General features: G+C 40.6%; 1 pseudogene; it reads right to left on the reverse strand.

Annotated features, from left to right (window-relative positions):
• Positions 1–2,734: 2,734 nt before the first annotated feature.
• On the reverse strand, positions 2,735–14,681 carry LOC102873930 (annotated as a pseudogene).
• Between the last annotated feature and the right edge of the window lie 261 nt (positions 14,682–14,942).

Raw genomic sequence — 14,942 nt, forward strand, 5'->3', positions numbered from 1 at the left:
TGTGTATATATATAGATATATATATAGAGAGAGAGAGAGAGATAGTCTAAATATTTGTGAAAAATTAACATGTTTCCACTACTCAGAAGCCAGATCAGAGTCACAATAAATGGATTGTGACAGGATGGGATAAACATACGAAATATTATTAAAATTTCTAAAAAGTACAGACTTCAGGGAGCCCTGGTGGCCTAGTGGCAAGAAGCTGCACTGCAATCCCAGAGGTATGCGGTTCAAATCCAGCAGATGCTCTGCTACAGAAGGAGGGGCAATAAAGTCCAGACTTCCTGGAAGAGTTGAGACTCTAGAACTTCCCAAAACTATTGTCCAGATATGGTGTTTAAACCTTAAATAAAAACTATAGCTTGATGCTACCTTTTATGTAAGTAACAGGTGCTCACTCATAAAATAAAGAATTTCACCAGTATATAATAAGTTCCTTTGAAAAATTATCTAAATGAGATAAAATGATCGAAAATTACTCAAGAGCAAAAATGAGCTAAAAAAGGAGTAAGGAAACTAAAGTACTAGAAAGAGTATAATCAGAATAGAATGATGACATGCTACATAAAATATAATCAGTATTACTGTGTAGTTTGTATACAAGTAATTAACTGGAAATTTTATTTTCTTTGTAAACTTTCACCTTAAACACAACCAAATGTTATTTCAAAGAAAGGATAGGCTTGGAATACACCCCAAGAAAATCAGACTGAGACACAAATGGAGATTTATACACTAATGTTCATACCAGCATTATTCACCATTGCAAGAACAGCCCAAATGTCCAACTACAATCGAATGGATTGAGAAGTTGTGGAACATTCATGCAATAGAATACTACACAGCACACAGGAGCAATGATTTTGAAAATTACTACATAACTAAAGAGGGTCTGGAGAGCATTATGCTGAGTGAACTAATTTGATCCCATAAGAACAAATACTGTATAAGATCATTATTGTAAAACTAGAAAGATAACTAATAAAATGTATGAGGATCCAAGGGGGCAGTGCGAGAGCAGAGGAGGGAGGATGAGCAAGGGGGTAATTATAGGGTCACACAATTTGATGGGTGGAGGGAGGGGTGGGTAAAGGAAATGGGAAAGGTCTGGTGTGGAAAAACAACGTAGACAACTCTGTAAGCAAACAAGTATAAAATTAAAAATTTATTTTAAAAAATAGTTAAAAATTATTCAAAGAACAAGGGAGGGGAGAGTAGGGAGGACTTGGCTTAAATCCCTATCATATCTATGGCTATATTTTATTAAAAGTTTGTCACACACTGTGGAAAACTATGAAAAACAAGGATAAAAAGATTTTTATGTTTATATGTGCTGCTGACATTCATATAAATACACTGAGATACAGGGAACATGAGATTTAGGTAATGAGATCTAGGTAATGCGAGCAAAGAAAAATGAACTGACCAAAACCATGTTGTTGTTGTTGTTATGTGCCGTCAAGTCGTTTGCGACTCATAGCGACCCTATGTACAATAGCCCTAAACCCTGCTCTATCCTGTGCCAATCTCATTGCCTCTGACACACCCATCCCAATTACCTCAGTCACTGAATCAATCCACCTCATTGAGGGTCTTCCCCTCCTGCGCTGTCCCTCCACTCTAGCCAGCATGATGTCCCTTTCCAAAGACCTGTCTCTCCTCACAACATGTCCAAAGCCTGGTTTAACCCTCTCTACGATGAATCTGTTTGTTTTCTTGGCAGCCCATGGTACATTCAATACTCTTCTCCAGCACCACAGCTCAAAGGTGTCAATTCTCCTTCTATCCTCCCTAGTCATTGTCCAACTCTCTGATGCATAACAAGTGATTGCAAAAACCAAAACCATGGACTCCACAAATAACTTTCTATGAAAATCACACATACATAAAAGCAGATAAAAAAAATAGTTTCTAGATTGTGAAACTATCTGTCCGGATTTTTTTTTTCTTGTTGTGTACCTTTGAACTAGATCCGACTGGCACAGGAAGAAACTGCCCCTCCTTCTCCAGTGGAGCATCTGGCGGATTCCAACCGTGCACCCTCAGGATGACAGTGCAGCTACTTGTCATTAGGCCACCAGAGAGCTCTTCTGTCTGGATTTTTTAAAGAAAATCATACCTAACCTTTTCAAAGAAATGATGCTTCAGATAAAAGACTAAAATACTTGATCAGAGGAAAGCAAAATTTAAGGGAAAGAACACATGTGTATAAACAAAATTATTTGGTGGCTCAACCCATAGTGAGCTGCATGGCTAGCACAAAGGCTAAGAATCTCCAGGGATCTGAATCCACTAACTGCTTAACAGGAGAAAGATAGGCTGCCCCCGTATGTTAAGATTTACAACTTCAGAAGCCCAAAGGAAGAGTGACTATATGGAGATGGAACAGACTCACCAGCAGGGAGCTTGAGCTAGTTATGTATTTTGAGATTCTCAGGTGCATATATTAACTGACCAAAAAGCATTTCTTAAAGACAATCCTACTTTGAGAGAAAAGAGCAATATCCAATGATCTAATTATTCATTTAAGTTCTATTTATCATAAAAATCCATCTCTTCAAAGATTCATTTGGTAAATATTTGTGGAGCACTTGCCAGTGTTCTGGATACTTTTCCACGTGTGTATCATCCCATAAATACATTTTGTGGTGGTGGTGGTATTGGTATTGCCTCAACAGGAGACAATAAAAAGATGTTGTCCACAATCAACATCTCAAGTCTCGGAAATGTCTCAGTCTGCAACTTCCTGCTTTAATAGCCAGTGTGGAGAGTATGATTGAGATCCGGAATGGGATCTGTATCCTCCACAACTGTAGCAGGGAGAGGGTGATCGCCTTCTGTAAATCAGATCCCTGTGTTGAGCAGCTCTCCATCCTCCTCCTCCTCCTCTGTATGATCTGCTATAGCAATCCCAGTCATCACAGTCCCATCAAATCCTCTGTCATAGTAATCTCGGGGACATGCGCCCCATATAAATTCCAGGTGTTGGGGTATGTGGTCGTTTTGTTATGGAGAAATCAACTCTAATCCTATGGCCATCAAGCTGTGTTTCATTGGCACGTTCTTTAGCTTCCTTGGCAACCACCTATATTTTCAAAATGTACAAAGACAAATCCTCCTGAACGTCTAGAATAGACACCTCAGCATTGGACCCATATTTAGAGAAGACTTCTCTTAGATCTCTCTCTGTAGTATATAAATTCAATCCAAATATTCCAAGACCAGTGTCGGGATCAGTATTTGTCTGATTTCCAGCATAACACCAGCAAGTAGACATGGCAGAATGGCGGTGGCTATGATGTCTGCAATAATCTCAACAGTAAGACCTGCTTTGGGATCACCTATTAGAGCAAGAGCGAGAACTGGGACCTTGTGTAATGCATTGGAGAACCTTTTCTGGATCTAGACCTAGATTCAGATCTGAGCCTGGACTTTGATCTGGAATGCCTGGAGTCTTCCTTGGAGCGAGACCTTGCAGGGGTATGCCCTGCAGATTTCCCAGATTCATGAACACTTTCACTTCTGGAAGCACAACAGGATTCTTGGTGTGGTGTTTTCTGACTCCCGTTTACTTCATAACTTCATCTTTACTTCTTTTCTTTATTCTCCCATTTCTAATTCTGACTTCATTCAACTTTCTCACTTCACACAAATTTGCTCAATATTCTACAAGTAAGACTTTCGGTCTGATAATTAGCAGGCATTCTTTCAATTTTTTTTTCCAAATTTCAGCTTCACTTAATTCCTGAGCTTCAAATACGCATTTATAAAACTTGTCAAATGACAATGTCCACATTTTCCTTCTTCAACATTAAGCCACTTGCTGTAGTTCTGCTCCCCACTGTCGCTCAAGGCTCCTACCTGCAGTCACTACTCAAAGCGCTTCAAAGGAAGCGGTCACCCTCTTGGGCCTTCCCTCTGAAGGCTCCTCACAGAATATACTGCTACCAGAGCTGCTTAGAGACGAAACACTCCACGCTGCCTCCACAGACTCTCTCCTGCCCTTTTTTTAGTCTTGCAATCTCAGTCACTCTGGCAGAGTAAATGCTGATCTCTATAATGGCTCCAAATCTCCAGCTCCAGCTCTGACCTTTTATCTGAATTCTAATTCTACGTTACCAAGATTATAATAGGTATAAAACCAATTCATCATATCCTCCCTTTTTCTGTTTCCCCAACCAAAAGACTATCTTCATTTTCCTAGTACTCTCATTTTTGCCAGTTAGTTACACCCTTTCAGAGATTCCCAGAGGCCTCAAAGATTCCTTGACTCTTTCTGCTCTTAATAGTCCTAAAAATCCCACTCCACCGTCAACCTCTTCACCCTTCAGTCTTTATTCTTACCCTTATCAAGTTCTAAATTGGAACTCTATTTATCAAAGTCATTATGTTCATGTTTTCCTCCTGTTCAGCCACAGTTGTACCCAATGACATTCTATATGAAATCCTGTCTTTTACACGCTCTGACATCTTGCTACATCAAAGTTATTGTCTCATTCATCCTTCTATCCCTTTAGCATATGTTGTGTTGTTGTTATGTGCCGTCGAGTCACCTGCGACTCATAGCGACCCTATGTACAACAGCTCTAAACTCCGCTCTGTCCTGTGCCAATCGCACTGTCTCCGACACTCCCATCCCAATTACCCTAGTCACTGAATCAATCCACCTCATAGAGGGCCTTCCTCTCCTGCGCTGTCCCTCCACCCTCCCAAGCATGATGTCCCTCTCCAAGGACCGGTCTCTCCTCACAACATGCCCAAAGTATGTTAGACGGAGCCTCAGAATCCTTGCCTCCAAGGAGCCACCCGGTTTAACCCTTTCCAGGACAAATGGGTTTGTTTTCCTAGCAGTCCATGGTATTCTCAATACTCTTCTCCAGCACCACAGCTCAAAGGCATCAATTCTCCTTCTATCCTCCCTACTCATTGTCCAACTCTCTGATGCATAACAAGTGATTGCAAAGACCATGGCCTGTATTAGACGCACCTTAGTCTCCAGAGAGACACCATTGCTCTTCAGTACTTTGGAGAGGGCCCTAACAGCAGACTTTCCCATGGTAATGCGCCTTTTAATTTCCTGGCTGCTGGTGCCAAGACTGTTGACTGTGGAGCCAAGCAAGCTAAAGCTGTGTACAATCTCAGTCTTCACCATCCATCCTGATGCTGCCAATTGGTCCAGTGGTGAGAATCTTTGTCTTCTTGACATTGAGCCTCAATCCATATTGTAGGCTGCAGTCCTTGATGCTCTGCAGCAGGCGCTTCAGGTCCTCTTCAGTTTCAGCAAGCAGAGTTGTGTCATCCCACAAAATAACATATTCTTTTCCTTATATTTTAACTCAAGCTTAAATTCTTGCCTATAAAGTTTTTCATTCTGTGCTTAAAAGAATAGGGTTGCTGAGATTTTGTTGGTTTTTTTAAACTTTTATTTCAATGAAAGTTTGCACATTACATTGCATTTTCATTCAGTCACAGATATTTGTCTTACAACATTAACTAAAACTGAATAAAATAGTTTAACTACAATATCTAATCAAATAAGCATAAGGGGTTTTTTTAATCCAAACTAGGACTCAAATTCCAGCACCTTTCACATAATTAAATGTACTGTTAGTTAACTTCTCTTAAGATTGTGTTTTCGTAGCCATAAAATGGAAATATTACCACTGCATTCAAGCTTTATGTAGATTAAATGAAGTAGTATAAGCAAGTTGTCTAGCACAAATCTTGCAACAATAGTTCCAAGATGGAAGTGTTCCAATACATATGTGTTCACAGCATGGTACTCAGTATGATGGTAGTGATAACTATTTTTCAAAATCCAATTAAAACTTGATTGTTTCACATTCTGGCCACTTTGGACCACCAGCCCGATGTGAAAAGCATAAAAGAGGAAAATTATAGAAGTCTAGTTTGGACCTCTATCCTACAAGACCTTGATGGTAACTAAAGATAGAGGATTTTGAACAGGATCAGAGCTCTAGAAAGAGCTTTAGTAAGGAAACAGCCACCACCACTCTGCAACAGTTAAGCTGACAGATTGTGAAGGACTGAACTGATGTGGTGCTCGTGAAAATGGAAAGGGGGAAACTGTTTAGACAAACATTTTAGAGATATGATTCACAGACCCGGCAACAGACTAAACTTAGAGGGAAGAGTCAGAGGTAATTGCAAGGCAATGAGATTAGAGAGTGGTGGGACCAGGACCAGGAATCAGGAAGCCTGAAAGGAGTGAGGGAAGCATCAAAACTATTGTAAATACATTTGCTCTCCATGCTACTCCTGTAACTTTGTCGGGCCTCCTATCTAAATCATGACTGGAAAAGTCTCTCTGCCCTTCTCTTCAAACAAAACTTTAAGAGAATCTCAAAATTAATTCACACCAAGGCATAAACTGTTACCTCTCTTAAAAGTTTTTTGTATTTTAAGAAAGGGTCCCTTACTTTAAGGTAAACAATCATGAAATTTGGAGAATTGGCAAATGTAAGTGAGGGATGGAACATGGTTTTTTTCTTTAATATTACTACAACACATTCCACCTTCTGCCCGCTCCCTCTGACTGCAATCTGTCACCCTGCTCCTGCATCTTGATATCAATGTTGTATTTAAGAACTCTTAATGTGGATGCTGTTCAATACTACAAGTAAATGAAATTATTTCATTGTCGTTATGCAGATGACACAACCTTGTTTGCTGAAAGTGAGGACTATTTGAAGCACTTGTTGCAGAAGATCAAAGGAATGCAGCTTTTAGTATAGATTCCATCTCAATATCAAGAAAACAAAGATTCTTACCACTGGACCAATAGGCCATGTCATGACAGATGGAGATGAGATTGAAACAGTCAACAGCTTCACAATTAACACCCTTGGTACAAGCAGTCAGGAAATAAGGAGACACATTGCAGTGGGAAAATCTGCAGTTAGGGATCTTTCCAAATTATCGAGGTGTAGTAATGTCAGTTTGAGGACTAAATCAGACCATGGTCTGATTCAGGCCATGGTCTTTCCAATTACTACCTATGCATCTGACACCTGGACAATGAATAAGGATGACAGAAAAAGAATTGATGCCTTTGAGCTGTGGTGTTGGAAACGAACACTGAACATTCCATGCATGGCCAAGGAAACTAATAGATATGTCTTGGAGATGGTGCAGCCAGAGTGCTCTTTGGTGGCAAGAATGATGAGACTTCACCTAACATACTTTGGACATATTACTAGGAGGTACTATTCCTTAGAGAAGGGCATGATGTTGGGAAGGGTGGAGGGTCGGTAAAGGAGAGGAAGACCCTCAAACAGGTGCATTGACAAGGTGACTGCTGCAGTGGGCTCTGGTGTGTCAGAAAGTGTGAGGATGGCGCAGGACAGGACTAGGTTCAGATATTTTGTTCATTTAGTCGCTATGAGTCGCACTCGACTTGATGGCACCTAACAACAACAACAATGTGGATGCTGTTCAACACTGCAAATAAAGGAAATTATTTAATTGGCTATTTAAAAGTTAACAAAACAATAGGGCTGGGAAGGTACATGCAATTTCAGCCTCTGCCATCTGAACAGATAGCTCCATTTCATCTATTATGAAACTAGAGATATCAAGGATAAATTTGATAGCCTTGCCCAGTGGAAACTGTCAACTTCCTTCAATTCTTTATTTCAATGTATACCCTCAGTTAACTCATCTACTTGATATTTGGCAAAGATACAAAAGAATATATTCTTGAATTTGAGTACCGCGGTCACTTTTGGTTGCTGTGAGGCTGAACACTGTGACACTGATGTGTCAGATGCATTAATGGTTGGCTACCCATTAGAGAGTGGGGTGGAGCTCCCCGATTAAAACAAGCGTGGAAGGAGGAGGGGCATCCACTTCCATAATAGCTTGCCTCCGGAAACCCTATGAACCTGGAGAGAGGATGAAAGGCACCCAAGCATCAAGGACTCTCCTTCATAGGGTCGTTATGAGTCGGCTGTGACTAGAAGGCACTTAACAACATACAACAACAAGAAGAGGATCCAAGGGGGAAGAGGGATGGAAGCAGAGGAGCAAGGATGGGCGGGGGTAGGGGAGTGTTAATCAAAGAATTGCACAATTCGATGGGGGGGCGTGAAAGAAATGGGGAGGATCTTTTGTGAAAAACAATGTATTCAAACTTTGTAAACAAATCAGTATAAATTTTTTCAAATAAGTAAATTCTTAAAATCCTTATAATAGCATCTCAGAGATTAGAAAATAAATAGATAATTCTTTTTTTTAATTTCTATTGTATTATTTTTACATGTACCGTCAAATCAGATCTGACTGGTACAGGAGATGGCCCCCTCCTTCTCCAGCAGAGCATCTGGTGGATTTGAACCGCCTGCCTCTGGGATTGCAGTGCAGCGTCTTGCCACTAGGCCACCAGAGCTCCCTTAATAGATAATTCTTTTACACTTTTTTCCTATTCCAAACTATTCAACACAAATTCACGGAATGTTCTGTGCTAAACTGCTATTCCTTGCAAATCGCCATCATGTTTAGAATGATGGAGGGTCAGCAAAAGAGAGGAAGACCCTCGTCCAGTGGATAAACACAGAGATGATAGTAACAATGGGCTCAAGTGTGTCAGAGATGATGAGTATGACACAGGATAGGACGACGTTCAGGTCCACTGTTCATAGATCGCTGTGACTCACATAACTCGATGCCACTTAACAATAATGAAGTGAAGAGTAGAAGACAGAAGAAAGGAAGGCAAAAATAGAAATCAGAACATAACATAATGTCTATTCTCAAAATACTCTTGGTTCTAAAGCCAAATCCAACCCTCTGCCATCAAGTTGACTACAACTCACAGTGAGGCTCATCAAGTCTCCAAGGCTGAAATATTTTAGGGAACAGATGACCCATCTTTCTCTCACAGCGTTCCTCATCACTTCAAACTAGCGACCTTTAAATTACCAGCCCAGCATGTTAGCTATTATACCACCACTCACTCACTCCATTACTATCAAGTCGTAACCAACTCCATCTGGTTTTCAGAGCTTATAAATCACATGAGAGGAGAGTTCCCATCTTTTTCCCCGCAGAACTGCTGGTAGATTTGAACAGAGAAGTATTTAAGGTTAGCACTCCCTACAGAATATACCACCTTGGTTCAGTTGATTATTGTTTTTGTTGTGGTTATGTGCCATCAAGTCTCTGTGTGCCTACAACTCTTAGTGATCCTATGAATGGATCTGAACCTTGCCTTGTCCTGAGGCATCTTCATCCTCTCTGACATCCTGGAGCCCACTGTGGCAGTCACCTTGTCAATTCACCTTGCTGAGGGTCTTCCTCTCTTTCAGTGACCCTCCACTTTTCCAAGCAAGATGTCTTCTTCCAAGGACTCGGCCCCTCCTGACAACATGTCAAAAGTATATGAGACAGAGCTTCATCATCCTTACCTCTATGGAGCTCTCTGGTTACACTTTCTTTACAAGATCTAATTCTCACATTTGTCCATCACCTTTGTAGCTCATGTCTTTCTAAACCTCCCCCAGCTGCCCATAGGTATTCGTGTGTGTGTGTGTGTGTGTGTGTGTGTGTGTGTGTGTTCTCAAATCAGATCCGACTGGCACAGGTGGAGATTGTCCCTCCTTCTCCAGCAGAGCATCTGGCAGATTTGAACCACTCGCCTTCGGGATTGCAGCACAGCTTCTTGCCACTAGGCCACCAGAGCTCCCTCACGGGTATTCTTTTAAATGTGAAATTACATGAATGGTTAGGTCTGCATTTTCAGAGTCTGACTCATATGGAATATAAATACATCATCTCAACAATGCTCACAGGAATTATTCCTAACCACACCCTTGTTTGAATGAGGCTGCACACACTACATATAAAGGCAGAGGGGAGATTATGTTTCAATAGTTATAGCTGAGTTATTTAGCAGATCACTTACTCTGAACTTTGTCTTTTCACCCATCCTGTCATATATTCTTGGTATATAAACTTACTCATTGCACTCTGCTAAAAATGGCACAAAATATGTAAAACAGCACCATCCCATCTCTAGAAACCACTACATTAAAAACCCAAAGCTGTGATCTAGACACGGCTAGAGAAAGACAAAAAGAAAAAAAAAAAAAGGAACACAGAAATGCCTTTGTGACTTCAAGTGATGATCACTGGAATAGCTAAGACTTCCCCAAAAGAATCAATGTTTGCCCTTTTGAGGGCAATAATATCCTCAGTGAGAATGCATGGTGGATAGAACTAGAAACACTATGAAAGAGGTGACGTGACAAATAGCAAACCTGACTGAAACGCTCAGAGGGCTGAACACACACGTATTGTTATATGGTGTGCTACGGGTTACGCTATGCTCTGCTAAATCATGCTATGCTATGTGATGTGATGTACTATCTAATCAAAGCTGACCCGAAACTGACCCCCCAGTGGTTTTCAGAGGCAGTAATCACACAGGGGAAGATTGCTCATCCTTCTCCCACAGAGCAACGGATGGATTCAAATTCTTTACCAATAAGCCAGCAAAGCTCCCCACACACATCCTAGTCAACGCTAAAAGTTTTAGATCAATATTAAGAATGTCTATGTAAAACAGAAGGAACTGAAAGTGAGAAAATGAATTTTTAACATGCTCAAATGTGTGAAAGTTTAACATTGTACATATGTAACACTGAACTGAGTTTTGATATGTTTTCATATGTTCAGTATCAAGTTTAGAAAATGTAGCATTACCACTGTTGTTTAACATAATGACAGAATTTCTTTTTCCTCATGAAAAAATTACATATGCAGATTTTACAGGGAAACTCTAATTTTCTTTTTTAACTACAACTTTGCATGCCTAAGAACTCTGCAACTCAAAGTTTGGGCCTCGGGGTAGCAACAACAGCATCATCTGGGAGTTTATTCAAAGTACACAATCACAGGCTCCATCCCACACCTACCATGACTTTTTTTAAACAATAAAATTTAGAAGCACTGCCTTATAAGGCAAATAGTAAATTCTTCCTTAATTCCTCAGAACACGTTACACTTTAACCACCCAAGCCAACTGTGCTCACATATACCAAAGGCTCTACAGCCAAACATCTACTTTTTGTCAGGTCGATTCTGACTCATAATGCCACTAACAGTTGGAATTGACCCTATTGGAAATGCAAACTAGAAAAAGATCATTAGAGATGAATAATGATCACCAAAGATGTAAAACATACAAACTTCTTTCCCAGCAGACTGACGACTTCTGAAAGGTATTAATAAACTTAGCTTACTAACTTGTTCTGCAATAGCTGAAATAGTAGAAAACTCAGGAAAATGGGGTTTGGCAGGTGGCTGAGGCCCCCACCTTCAGAAACAGCAGTGGGCTCGTCACCATAGGTGTCACTAGCACTGCTCAGACTCTGGAGTGGAGCAAGGCAAAACGCAACAGGCTGTCACTTCTTTAAAATCCCAGCTTCTGGGTCCAAATATAGGTTCATAAGAAGTTTCTTGTCCCCAAAACATCATCCCAACCACCTATAAATTCTATTAGTGCTTCACGCTTTGGGATCTAAAATATTTAGCTGTGGTCTTTCAACGTGAAGGTTTATAGTGAGTATCAACAAAAACTTACAAGTTATGTCTGAACAAGGAATAGCTTATAACCAGAGGAGAAGAAGAATTTTAAAAAACCAGAGTCCTGGAGAGAGGTTGACCTCTCCTCGTGAACCTTTGCTAGTGGCCTGGTGGCACTAATTTTATTAAAAAAAAAAAAAAAAGTAAGTTTTTTCTCCCTGGTGGAACAAACATAAAAAAAAAAAAAAAAAAGACATGAGACAAACTCAAAACTCACTGTCTGTCATCCAGTCACTTCTGACTCACAGCAATGCTCCATAGGGTTTCCAAGACAGTATTTTACTAGAAGGAAACTGCCCACTTTTCTCCCTCAAAACCACTGGTGAATTCAAATTGCTGGGAACATGCAGCCCATTTGGTTAGCAGTAAAACACACCGTGGACTCCACCACCAGAGCTCTGTGGATTTGGAAAGACATACCCTCAAATTCAAGTCCAAGCTCTCCTCTTACTATCTTGGGCTAGTTTATTAATCCCTGAGTTTTAATGCTGTCATCTGAAATTGGGGTTCATAGCAGCTACCTCAAATATTGGTAAAAAGGCTAAGTGAAATATTGTTGCGAGGTTTCCCAAATTCATATTTAATAATTTCAGTATTAAATAATTTAAGTGAAATTAAGCTAAATTTAGAAGCAAAGTATTTCAGCTCTCACACAGTCCTAAATTAAAGGAACAGGAAGTGCTTTAACCAGAAACCATATACACTAACTTCAGTGAACCTCTGCCCCAAAACTATGAGGAGGCTTGATGCTCCTCTCTGAGAGAAAGATTGCATAACCCTGAAAACATAAGTAGTAGAGGACTGAGTTCCCCTCTAGATGTGTTCATGTAGGTCCTGCTCCTGTGGAAAATTGTAAGAATGATGATTACATATCCCAGGGTGGAAATTCAACCTGTCGGTTAAAAACCAAGCTCAACCACAAAAAAATTAAAACCCCTTGCTCACAGGAAAGCTTCAGAAACTGTCTATCTTAGCAAAATCCACAGTACTTTTCAGGTCATTTCAAAATAGGTTAATGTTTGAAGAAAGTGAGTTTAAAGAGGTTGGTTAAGAATCTCAAGCACTTTAGCAAACATCCCACTGCCCAGATTAATGTGACCACATCCACCAAGGCCCTCCTTGGCAACACCTGAACCTCACTTAAAAATAAATGTCTACCCTTCTCACCCTCTGGAGTTCAGCATCAGGCCAAGAAAGCCAAATGGTGACATTCAGCCTGTGCCTTCGTGATCTTCCTTTAGCCTAGAGGGGGAATCAAAAGGTCAGTGTCAGCTCTGAACCTGATAGCAATTCATTATAGATCTCAGAACAATCATGGCATCATGCCCCTCAACACTGCTCCCCAAGAATACCTTCTGAGAGGGAAAGTGCAAAGAGAAGCGTTTGCCTTGCTTTTCTTCAGGGAGTAAACATCTATCTATAGCTAAACAATTAAATGATGCCAACCAGGGTCATTAACATCATCTCCATGCTGGCGAGGACACCAGATCTTCCACCCTCCCATACTTCTTGCCTGGACCATGCCATCCCACTAAGCAAAATAACGTTAGAAAGAGCAAGGAGAGGAAGAGAAGTTTGGTAGATCACACTATATTTTCAGAAGCTGAATAAAAAGACTACAGGGTTGTTTGACTGTTTGGATCATCTGTGTAGCTGTTCCCCTCCTCCATCTGGCACCATTCAGGGTCATGAATGAGCCCTGGAAATATTTTTTTTCTCTCTTTATTGATTAAAAAAGAGCACTGGTAGTAAAATAGTGGATTAAGCATTGGACTCCTCTTCAAAAGGCTAACAGTTTGAATTCATAGTCACTGCTGCAGGAGAAAGATGTGGCAGTCTGCTGCTTCTCTGAATGGTTTTCGCTCTCGGAAACTCTTAAGCAGCAGTTATATTTCATCCTATAGGCATATTTATTTATTTATGTGAGGTTTAAAGTGAAGTAAGTACAATGTCATATTTAGAGCACCTGCCATATTTAGCGTATACACACACATCTCAAGTGTTAAAAATTTATGTAATAAATTTCTGCCACCACCTTTGGCAGATACACACATCACTCTACAGTCCATTAATCCCTCTGAAAATAATCTACAGTCCATTGCACTCAGGAGTTTGCTATTATTACGAAGAATCCCTTAAAATATTCAACACAGGTTGTAACAAGTCTATGCTGCCATCAAATTTCTTGCATACTCATTTATAAAATGGTCTTGAAATACTTGTCTTTAATTTATAGAGGCAATATAAGAATTCATGAGGATATGCTGTAACACACTTTGATCTAGTCAGCTATATAGTATTCCATAAAGGTTTTATTTCTACCCATTGTGGGAAAGAGTACCTCTAAGCTCACACATGTCCGACCTCCTACCTTGAAGTATCATACTCACTGACTAAAGAGAACATTCACAATAAATTTATGCTACATTCATCACGTGTCTTTCCACCTTCTCCAATAGCATCTTAGTCCTTTTCTGAGCGAAGACACGACTCATAGCTATTACCAAACGATAAAACAAGATTTTTTTTTCTTCCCCCAAAAGACTACCATCCAATTTTTTTGCCCTCAATTATTATTCAAACATCAAAAGTGATTCCACAGGAATGGGGAAAGGAAAAGGGGGGAGGATGGCCTTACTATATTCTAAGATATTTTCATACAAAATATCAAATAATAAAAATATACCTTGGTGTTTGAAGAGCCAAGTCATACAAATACGTAAGAGCAAATAAATTGTTTCCAGCTGTAATCAGCGATCATAACCCAAGTACGTGAAAGCATGAGAGAGATGATCAGTTTCCTTTTGAGGTTACATGATAAGCAGCCCTTTTAAGATCTCAGCGTCTGGCCTCGTGGAGACCTGCCACCTCCGGGGCTCTTTTATACCAGTGAGGGGTGAGGGCGGGGGGAAGCTAAGGGCCCGTTTTCTAAAATATAAAGTACGGTCATCCTCTCGTCCCAAGTGCGCTGCGTGGGCACAGAGCGGCAGGGGGCAGAACAGGGGGAGACGGCGCGCGCGGGCTTTCTCGGCGTTGGAAATTCCCAGCCCAGAAGGGGACCGAGTCCCGGACATTCCCCTCGGGGGCCGTCTCCAAGACCCGGACTGGAGTTCTCGGAGGATTCAGAGGCATCATTTACAAACCAGCGTTTTCTCGGAAAAACGCCTTTTTAAAAAAATGTCTCAGTTTATCCACTGCCATACATTAGAATTGCTTCAGTAGATTCACCTACTCTTTGAACAGCCACTGAATGTGCGTGTGGATTGAATTGCGGGGTGGGGGGGGTTACTTTTTTGGGGGGGGTGTTCATTAATGGCAATGAAACAAGTGTCGTG

This window comes from Elephantulus edwardii, unplaced genomic scaffold (genome assembly GCF_000299155.1).
Source record: "Elephantulus edwardii isolate Elephantulus edwardi_28Jun2011 unplaced genomic scaffold, EleEdw1.0 scaffold00085, whole genome shotgun sequence".
NCBI lineage: Eukaryota > Metazoa > Chordata > Mammalia > Macroscelidea > Macroscelididae > Elephantulus > Elephantulus edwardii.